This window comes from Miscanthus floridulus, chromosome 13 (genome assembly GCF_019320115.1).
Source record: "Miscanthus floridulus cultivar M001 chromosome 13, ASM1932011v1, whole genome shotgun sequence".
NCBI lineage: Eukaryota > Viridiplantae > Streptophyta > Magnoliopsida > Poales > Poaceae > Miscanthus > Miscanthus floridulus.
In genome coordinates this window covers 84,997,418-85,007,772 of record NC_089592.1, presented here as the reverse complement: position 1 = coordinate 85,007,772, position 10,355 = coordinate 84,997,418, and the positions used below count along the sequence as shown (strand labels likewise).

Here is a 10,355-nt window from a genome sequence, read left to right as displayed (position 1 = left end):
CGACCTGCACGGTTGCACGCGGCCACGCAGGGGCGGCTCTGCACACGTGGGTCCGCGCTGGGTCACGTCCACGCGTGGTGCGGCGGGACCTTGTCGAGGGCCACCGCCTCCTGGTCACCGCGCTCGCGGCGCTGGCTCTCGCCGCCGCCATGGTGAATTTTTTTAATTTTAATACTTTTTGATAACTAATTTTAAATCTAACACTGCAAGTTTTTTTAACTAACACTTTTTGCCGCGCCTATTGTCCTGGCGCGGCCAAATGCCTGTGTCGCGCCATGCATGGTGGCGCGGCTGAGGTCTGACGTGGCGACGGCCGGTTTCGGTGACCGTTGACGCGACAGCATTTGCCGCGCCACCGATCTTAGCGCGGCAGAGCCGAATAAATACCGCGTGGCCGGCCGCTCGCCCGCCTACCGCTAGCGCCCACACTCACCCATCCGCCGCGCCCGCTCGGCCACTCCCGCCGCGTAGCGCCCGCGCCGGCCGCGCCACGAACGCCGGCGCGTCAAGGCCGCCCGCTCCTAAGGTACCTCCTCTCGATTTCATATATTTTTTTTGCTTATTATTGATTTAGGATAGTTAGGGTTGATTTCATATTTTTTTTATTATTGATTTAGGATAATTAGTGATTTAGGATAGTTAGGGTTGATTTCATATTTTTTTTATTATTATTGATTTAGGATAATTAGTGATTTAGGATAGTGAAAGTGCATCTAGCCCTTTAGTGGGTTTTGGATGATTGAATGGCAACGTGATTAAAGAACTAACCCGTTTGCTAAGTGTGGACAGGTAATAGGTTATCTCACAGGTACTTAATGAAAGCCAAAATAATGTGTTGTTGTATAAATAATCTAGTTCAAGCACAAGACAACAATGCAAATGGAATTCATGCAAATGCTTGTTTATTGTGGGATTTCCATGTACTATGTGAAAGCAAGCTCGTGAGTATTAGTTAATGAGACATGAGGGATTGCATATGGAATGGTCTCATATTTGAAGTTTGCTAAATTGAAATGAAAAAGATAACAATACATATGAATGGATGATTCAATACAAGATGTGACTTAATGGCTTGAGATGGTGAAGATAGCAAGGAAAGGCTTCGAGGTACTAAGCAAAGGTGAAGGGCAAGCGACGGCTTGGCGGCCGAAGAACCTAGCTAGGGTGAAGAAGAAAGTACTTGCATTTAGTTGAGGTACTAATCAAGCTAAGATGGTCATATTGATGTGAAGGATCAAATCTATATTGGACAAGTTGATTAAAGTGACTTGATGCATTTGGAGTTATTCATATTTGATGAATGGAATCAAGTCACGTGCTCAAGATGGCTATGCTCAAGTGACAAGATCAATATTGACATGTTGGCACCCTCACTTGATGAAGATTGAAAGACACGGCATCAATTTAAAGAAGATCAACTCAAAAGGTTTAATTTCATTTTTCTTTTGATCTTGAGTTAATAGTTATGCCGTACTATTAAGAGGGATGCAAGTTTAGGTGGTCTGAGGAAGATAGAGTGCTCAAGCATAATAATAAAATCAAAAGAGAGACACTCTAGCACTTCACGAGCACATAGAATAATTTTCTGTGACTGTCGGTGTCGGAAGTCCCGACGTAAGCCGGAACTCCCGACAGTCGGAAGTCATGACTCTTGCCGGAAGTGCTGACTTCCAGTCACAGCCTGCGCGGTGACTGTGGACGTCGGAAGTCCCGACGTGAGTCAGAACTCCCGATAGTCGGAAGTCCCGACCCAAGCCAGGAGTCCCGGCATCGATGGTTCTTCTGACCTGCTGACTGTGCACGTCGGAAGTCCCGACGTTCGTCGGAAGTTCCGATCGTCGGAAGTCTCGACGTTCGTCAGAAGTTCCGACGTTGGCTGTCTCGAGTGGACTTTGACCTCGCATGAACAGTGTTTTCTTCATACGTCGGAAGTCCCGAGATCTACGTCGGAACTCCCAACGTAGATCTGAACGGTTAGATTTTGCCTTGGAGTATATATACCCCTCTCCTTTCTTCTAACCGTTGCCCACTCATTTCATTGCAATGAACACTCGGCCAAAACAGCCCCCAAGCATTCTAGGCTCGCCACTCTTCTCTCCTTTGCCTCCAACTTTTATTCCTAAAGGGTTTGAGTGATTGGAGAGTGGATTGAGTGAGAAAAACACTTTGAGCAAGCTTGAGCACTTGATTTCTTCGTCAAGTCAGTTTGATTTGCATTTGTTACTCTTGGGGATTTTCCCCTAGCCGGCGAGGCGTCGCCTAAGAGCTTCCATCTTGTGGAAGAGCCTTGGAAAGTTTGTATTACCCTTGATTTCTAGTGAAGAAACTCAAGTGACCTTTGTGGTATCCTTGAGTGAGGCAAGGAGTTGGAAGAGACTCCGACCAAAGTGGTCACCTCAACAACGAGGACGTAGGAGCTCCTTTGTGGGGCTGCCGAACCTCAGGATAAATTCTTGTCTCCCGCGTGCTTGTTGTTGTTGTGATTTGCTCGAAATTACTTGTATTTGGTTGTCTCCCTCTCTCTAGCTATTTCTTAGGGTTTGGGACTCGATCTACGGAGTGGTGGCTTATCAACGTCAAGAGAGTGCCCCAACACCTTAAATTACCACTAGGAAGTGGGTTTGTAAGATATAGGCATCACAAAGTTCTTTTTAGCACTTGTAGTTCATTTCCCGTAGGGGTCGGAAGTGCTGACAGTTTGCGTCAGAAGTTCTGACCCAAACTGTCGGGACTTCTGACACGTTGGAAGTTCTGACCCAAATGTCGGGACTTCTGACACGTCGGAAGTTCTGACCCAAACTGTCGGGACTTCCGACATTAACTGACTAGTGCATTTTGATTCAACTCTTTGGTTGTTGCTGTTTGGCTCCCTAGGTTTATCTAGTATCTTTTATATACTTTGTGGCTAACTTGTGAGGGGTGGTATTACTTTGTTTTGGAGTTTCCATTTTGGAAACTCCTATTACTAATCGTTTTCGCTTTTAAAGGTGTTGATTTTTTCAGAAATGCCTATTCACCCCCCTCTAGGCAGCATCCTAGGTCCTTTCAGATAGTTAGTAATTTAGGATAGTTAGGGTTTTATGATTGATATTGATTTATGATAGTTAGTGATTTAGGATAGTTAGGTTAGTGAACTTGTTTGTGATTTACGTAGGTTTGAGGTTGTGTGTTCTAGTATAGTTAGGATTTTGGGTTTAGGGATTGTTTATGTATTTATTATTTAGTTTATAGTTAGTTATTTAGTTAGAGATTTTGGATATAGATACTAGTTTACTCTAAACCCAAAAGGGTTTATGTATTTTAGGGATTGATTATGTATTCATTATCTAGTATAGTTAGGATTTTGGGTTTAGGGATTTAGGATAGTTAGGTTAGTGATTTGTTTGTGAACTTACTAATGTTAATTTAAATTTTGTTAATTTGAATACTCTAACGCTTTGTTTATCAATTCGTAACAGGATGGCTCCTCCCACGCAACATCCGTTGTACCTCATTCTTGAGGTGGAGTACGACCATCAGCACCGAGCATACATCTTGAGTGACAATGACACAGAGGTGTCCTTGCCTCCTTTGAGGCCCTACATGCACACCAAGGCACATCAGTGGGACGAGCGTTATGCGTCATACATACGGCGTGCCAGCTTCTTCGAGCTTGTCCGTGTTGTCAACCACAGTCTTTCATCCTTTGACCTAGCACTACTTACTGCAGCTGTAGACAGGTGCGAGTGCATTCTTTATACATAAACTTTCTTCTAACAAATTTGAGGCAACTAACAGTCATTCTATTTTTATAACAGGTGGAGGCCTGAGACCCACACGTTCCACCTACCTTGTGGCGAGATGACCTTGACGTTGTAGGACGTGAAGGCTATTTTAGACCTTTGGTTGGGGGGACTTCCAGTGACAGGGATAGTTGACAACGATCACTGGAGGGAGCTGATGGCTCAGTTTACTGGCTTTCTTCCACCATACGACGATGCTTCCAAGAAAAATAAGTGAGTAATTCAAACCTATTTAATACTTGCATTACTTTTCTGCAGCCATGGGGTCTTATTTTCTTTGGTCAATTTCAGGAAAAGTTCCAGGGTTTCGTCGTCCGGGATCACGGAGCGCTTTGATTACTTAGACCCACAGGCTGAGGAGGCTCTGATCGACATGTTCGCTCGTGTGTGGCTCTGGCACTTTCTTGGTGCTTTTCTCTTCCTAGACGCCTCGGGAAACACGATCAGTTGGATGTTCCTTGACATACTACGACAGTCGTGGGAGAACATAGCGGCGTACAGCCAGAGCAGCGTAGTCCTGACATGGACGTATCGATAGCTATGCGTTGCCTGCCGTCGCACTCCAGGATATGCGAACCTTGGGGGTTCCTCGTACCTACTTCAGGTGTGGTGTTGGGAACGATGGCCCATTGGGAGGCCCCTTAATAATGGTTTACCGGTAAGTACTTCGGTTCATTATATTTTTGGAGGCAGTTACATATGAATTCATTATTAATGGCTAATTCATTATCGTGTTCAATGCAGCGATGGAACGGGAGCTTTGTATATCTAGACGGAACCAGAGTTAGTTAGAGGGAATACGAGACGCAAGTACAGGGAGTACACGGATGGTCTCGATGTCCTGACACAGCACCAGGTTACGCTCTCTTTACTATCATACCTGTGTCTTGATCGATGTACACTATATCACAACCTAACTCAATTACGAATTTTTAGGAGTATTGGTGTCCTTGGGATTCTCCGGAGCTCTAGGACTATCTTAGTCCTATCACTAGGGACGAGTTAGACGAGTATCGCTGCGACGTCCCTCTTATTTTCTTCCATGTGATCGAGATTCACTTGCCCATCCGGGTCTATTGATAGTTTGGGAGAATGACAGGCTGCCCACCACCGCTTTTCTCCACCAACCAAGAATTGCACGGGTGCGTTATCAATTAATAACAATGCTACAATCCAGAGATATGTGGTACAACTAACATCATTTTGTTGCAGGTATGACTGCAGGAAGAGGTACAAGACCAAGGATTAGCGCGTGACACACATCTCGCTCATCCATTTGTGGCAGAACAGGGTATGACATCCGGTCCATGTGGGTCCTCCACACGACCAGCACACCTTTGACGAGTACCTGCGGTGGCTTCACATGTCTACGAGGACATATATCAAGCCCCCGTACACTGACGTGGCGATTGACAAGGACTCGGAGGAAGATGTCATCGAAGATGTGTACGACGTTAACACTAGGGAGGACACACAGCTGGAGAGAGCCCCGCTTCAAAGATACGTGGTAATATACTTGAATGGTACAATTTGTTATCCTTTTGGTATTAAGTATGTGTACTAAAACTGTCCAACCGCATTTCTGTACCCAGACGACACAATTGTCAAGGTTGTCCAATGAAGCAGCGTTCCGGCTTCACGAGTCTAGAGGTTAGGGGCTAGGTGTTCTCGTGGCTTTTGTGGAGGTAACATAAACTTGTCCGTTCCGAAAATGTTTCTTTAGTGTATATGTGTTTGGGTAATGCACTAACTTTAACGTCTATTTATGCAGAATGTGAAGAAGGGCTACAGAAAGCTAGCTCAGAAGCTGAGCTGTATGGACACTCCTTATGAGGAACCGCCACTCTCGGTGCGGTCGAGTGACACGTCTTCAGGCTCTTTGATGACACCAGCCGGCTATTCTCAGCCGATGACTTCGGCGCGGTCGGGTGCCACTTCCGCGGTGCGTACACCACCACATCATAGCGCTGGGAAGGACCCTGTAACTGAGGACGACGAGGACGACGATGACGATGACCCCCCGGGCTTCCGTAGACAGCACGACCAGTGGTACGATTGGCCGCAGCACGAGATCGGCATGTCTCAGCTAGGTGGTGCCCCGCTTGGTACCCAAGGAGCCTCACAGGTACTATCAAAGATAGTTTATTTAAATACGTAGGTTCCATGAACTAACGATCATAAAGAATTATAAGTAATCGTGCGTATCATATACTTGCAGGGTACGAGCCGTAAGCCTGGGCGTTCGGGTTACCCGATTTTTTCGGGTCGGGTAATTCGGGTAATTTAAAATTCGGGTAATAAAAATTGCTACCCGATATTACCCCCGAAAAAACACTACCCGCAAATTCGGGTACCCGATAATTCGGGTTCGGGTTCGGGTATTACCCGATATACCCAAATTTACAGAAAACAACAAACTACACTAAATTTCAGTAGCGATCTATACATAATTTCAGCAGTAATTTGTATAGAATTTCAATAGCAATTTGTAGAGAATAATATATTACAGTCACTCATTCAAATAGAGAGAATTATATTCTAATAAAGTGATAAGTTAAATGGTTCAGCTAACAACACATGATGAATACAAAGACAAAACAAATATTTGGGTAGTTCGGGTAGTTTGGGTACCGGGGGATATTACCCGAATTACCCAAACTAATTTTGGGTAATCAAAATCACTATCCGAATTTGGGATTGGGTACCTCGGGTTCGGGTAATTCGGGTCCGGGTTCGGGTAATTCGGGTATGGGTAATGGGTATCGGGTATTTTGGCCAGGCTTAACGAGCCGTACGCACCATCAACGCGACCATACCGACGTTTGCTACACTCCCAATGAGTTGCCAACAAATCCGAAGAGACAGAGGCGTTCGAGGGATCCTTACACTCCTGGATCTTAGTTTGTTAGGTCAAACGAATATTAACGTCCAAAACTTGCGGGATTATTTGGTTATGTTATGTCAAACTAACGTCAAAACAATGAAAATGTTATGTGGCAGCTTGTCAACTTGCGCATGGACTTCATTTATCTATTTCATATTTGTTTCTTTGCGTTGCGGCAGCACTGCCGGCGAGATTAAGTACCAACTAGTTCGGGAACTGGCAGTCCCGGCGTATCTCGACGTCGGTGGCAATTTTTCATAATCGATTAGTTAAATTGGTGGTTAACCGTATTATGAAAGACGGAAAATAAATCATTGGCTTATCAAATTCTCTATTCGTCCGTGAAAAAAATTCAACAAAAGACAGAAACAAATCTATTATTGATTTTACGTCAAGCAATACTTAGAATAACTCCCATTATCGGCGCGACGCGTTTGGATTAAACTGTTCAGGTACCGTCGGCCGGGCGGCGGGCACGACGGCCAGTTGGGCTTGCTGCTCGGGCAAGCATGACTGGGCGCAGTATTTGTTCGGCTCTGCCGCGCCACGGATTAGGGCGCGGCACTGCCGCGCCAAGGTCGGTGGCGCGGCAAGAGCTGCCACGTCAACGGTCACCGAAACCGGTCGTCGCCATGTCAGACCCCTGCCGCGCCACCATGCATGGCGCGACACAGGCATTTGACCGCGCCAGGACAATAGGCGCGACCAAAAGTGTTAGTTTTTTAAAAAAAAACTTACAGTGTTAGATTTAAAATTAGTTATCAAAAAGAGTTAAAATTAAAAAAATTCGACATGGTCGCCATCAACATCAAAGGACTCCTGCTCCTGCCGGACTTCGGGTGGAGCGTCCCGGGAAGCTGCTTCTTCCTTCCAAGACCAAGGTCCAGAAGCTGATCGACTGCGAGAAGTACAAGGGAGGGACTTGCAGTGTAACCACCCATGCATCCTCCATCGTCGCGATCGAGGTGATGCGTCGTCTTGGATTCGTTCCAGCCGGCTGTCGTCACTTGCAGTGGAACCACCTAATGACCTACGTAAGCTTTTACAAATTAAAATTAACTCTGGGAGGGGTCACGATCCAACACTACTGCAAACTATAGATTTGTACGTACACGGTCAACCGCTATTGGTAGAGGGCTGGCTCCCTGGCTCTGAAAATGATCCTTGTACGAGAAAATAAAATTTGAGAGATAGCTATGTTACGCCAATTGCCTCTAAAAATGAATTACAAAGACGCATCTCAGTCACTGTCACTGTCACTACCACCTCGAGCCACACATATGGTGATTGGCACCACTGACACCACTAGCTTGCACTTTCGTGGAGGTGCAAAAGAAGCATGTCTTTTCTGTGCCTCCTTTAGCCAAGCCCGATAGGTCCATCGACTCCCACTGCCTGCATACAAGAAAACCTAGAGATGGGAGATGGATAAGAATGTGTTGACAAGGTCATTGCTAAGAGCCTGTTTGTTTGAGCTGCAGCTTTTGGCTTCGGATTTCTGAAAGCTAGCCTGTGCAAAAGCTAAGGTTGTTTGGCAACCCTACTTTTGAGATGGCACATGAGCCGAAGAGATCTCAAATGTCTAAAGTAATCCTGTCTGTCTGCACTATCCTTAATCGTTGCTTTGCACTTTGAGTCATAGTATTTGAATAGCTTATTTAGAAAAAAAAAAACTAAATTGCATGGATCAATTAGAAGTCATGGTATCACGAAATATAAATTCGTACATATCCAGATTACAAACAACATTACACTACTCTCTCATAGTCATCAAAGCATCCGCAATACTATCACGAAATCCATTCATGTCGCTCTCCTCTGGTCCATTTGATTGCGGTTGCAACGACGATGCTTCTCCCACAATTGGAACATAGTCTTCATCTTGATGAGACAAGTCAAAGAGTTCGTCACTCAAAGCACTATCTCTAATAAAGTTATGCAAGGCCATACATGCAATTATTATCCTTGTTTGCTTTTCCATTGGATAACTTGGCAATTGTTGTAATATTCTCCACTTCATTTTTAGAACACCAAACGAGCGTTCAATCACATTGCACAGTGATGAGTGCAAGTGATTGAACACTTCTTTTTTACCTCTTGGACTGGGACCTTTTCAAAACTCTGGCAAATGGTACTTCTCTCCTTTGTAAGGTGAAAGGAACCCCTTTCGGTTTGGATACCCTGAGTCAACAAGGTAATACTTTGCTACGAACAACATGCATGTCAGCAATAATAAAAAATACGAATAATTTGTAAAACGCAGTTCTCATATACACGTACCTTCGGGTGGAAATGGAAACTTGTTAGCGTATTTCTGCAATGCTTCATTGAAGACCCTTGTGTCATGCACCGAACCCGGCAGACTATGTTCTGCGTATTTCTGCGAATGGAAGAGCACGGGATTGGGGTGAGGCGTCTTCTTCCCGAGTAGGAAGAGCAGCGCCAAGGCAGGGGCTGGGGGCGACTTTTGCCGAGCACTGGACCAGGGCGGCGAAGAGATCTCCGGTGCCTGTTCTGACGAGCTGGGGGCAGCGGTGATTCTCCAAGCAGGGGCAGTGGCGGCCAAGAACCAACACGGGGTGACGGCCAGAACCAGCAGGAGGCGGCAGTCGGAACCAGGACTCGCCCGTCTCAGAACCATGCCCGCGCCGGTGGCGGCTAGGGTTCGTGCGTGTGCGGGTGCGACGGGAGAAAGCGCGAGGAAGCGTGATGTAGTGGGCGGGAGGGGAAAGAAAAGAAAGCGATTCACAACATAACCGGTGGCAAACTGCCCCGCCGGCCACCGCCGCCACGTCTGCTTCCGCTCGGTGCTCGCTCGTTACAGCACTAGAAACCGTAGGAAGGCGATGTGAGCCGGTCGCGGGCCCAGCAACCAGCATGGGCTCTTCGATCGTCTCGTCTGCATCGCGGTGCGCTAATTGGGTGCCGAGTACCAACCGCGTGCGTGTCAGCTGAAGCAATGCGCCATTGCACACGGCGTAAGCAGGACAGTGAGACACATAGCAGCAGGCCTCCGGAGTGTTTGATCCAGGAACCCATGTTTAGTGGATGTCACATCAAGTATTGGATACTAATTAGAAAGGCTAAATACGAGCTTAATTAAGTTTAATACATTCGTCTCGTAAATTAGTCTCAATCTGTGCAATTAATTTTGTAATTAGTCTACGTTTAATACTTTGAATTAGTGTCCAACATCCGATCCGACAGAGACTAAATTTTAGTAGGGACCTGTGGCTAATAATTTAATAAGCACCCAGTGCAATAGATAAAAAAAAAGGAAAAGTGAAAGAGACGTGTCAGAGTGAGTCCGAGGAGAAGCTGAGGTTTTGGAAAAGTTCTGCTATCTTTATTTGTTGTGGGCACGTTCAGTAGGTGCTAACCGGTTTTACACGTTAGAGACTTTTTGGATAACTAAGCACCTGTTGATGTCAATCCTTGTACCTTGCTATAGGAACATACGTTAAAGTTGCTCGTAGGCCTTCCCCAACACTACAGGGTGGCGTGCTGCTTCAAGATACTCGTCCGCATCCATCCTCCATGTCACAGCGAAGTGTAGCTTGAGGTGTGTCGAAAGCTCCTGCAGAAGAGAGTCAATAGCTTTGTCTGACGAAAGGACAAAGTAGCTATCAGGACGCGCATTGTGGAAATGGTGCATCCAGCATCGGCACAGCAGCGGAGAGAGAAATGAA

The 10,355-nt window shown here is 46.0% G+C and overlaps 1 long non-coding RNA gene across 1 annotated transcript; it reads left to right on the top strand.

Moving 5' to 3' along the window:
• Nucleotides 1-282: 282 nt before the first annotated feature.
• On the top strand, nucleotides 283-6,301 carry LOC136502185 (uncharacterized). The gene is made up of 11 exons (XR_010770443.1): nucleotides 283-526; nucleotides 790-1,426; nucleotides 3,459-3,719; nucleotides 3,798-3,995; nucleotides 4,074-4,440; nucleotides 4,527-4,638; nucleotides 4,719-4,924; nucleotides 4,995-5,289; nucleotides 5,375-5,467; nucleotides 5,554-5,907; nucleotides 6,001-6,301. It is a non-coding gene; the product is annotated as an uncharacterized lncRNA (long non-coding RNA).
• The last annotated feature ends 4,054 nt before the right edge of the window (nucleotides 6,302-10,355 follow it).